This window comes from Bufo gargarizans, chromosome 10 (genome assembly GCF_014858855.1).
Source record: "Bufo gargarizans isolate SCDJY-AF-19 chromosome 10, ASM1485885v1, whole genome shotgun sequence".
NCBI lineage: Eukaryota > Metazoa > Chordata > Amphibia > Anura > Bufonidae > Bufo > Bufo gargarizans.
In genome coordinates, this window is record NC_058089.1 from 34,591,282 (window position 1) to 34,591,558 (window position 277).

The window sequence follows — 277 nt, forward strand, 5'->3', positions numbered from 1 at the left end:
CATTCTGTATTAAGAATGCTATTATTAGATGGAAGCCTATATTAGTCCAGTGCCAAGCGTGCCAACCAATACCATCCGGTCTGCACACCTTAGGGGGGCCAGGTCTTTATGATGACCATCCTCATCTTTTGCTGTCTTTACTTTCTAGAAAAGTCAGCAAGATGCAGAGAGAGGAGGAGCTGGATGTTCCTGATGACATATTGTCATCAATATTGGGTAATGTGGAAAAGGAGGAAAAGTAGATGGCAAAAGTAGGGCTGGAGAGTGCTGGGGTTGG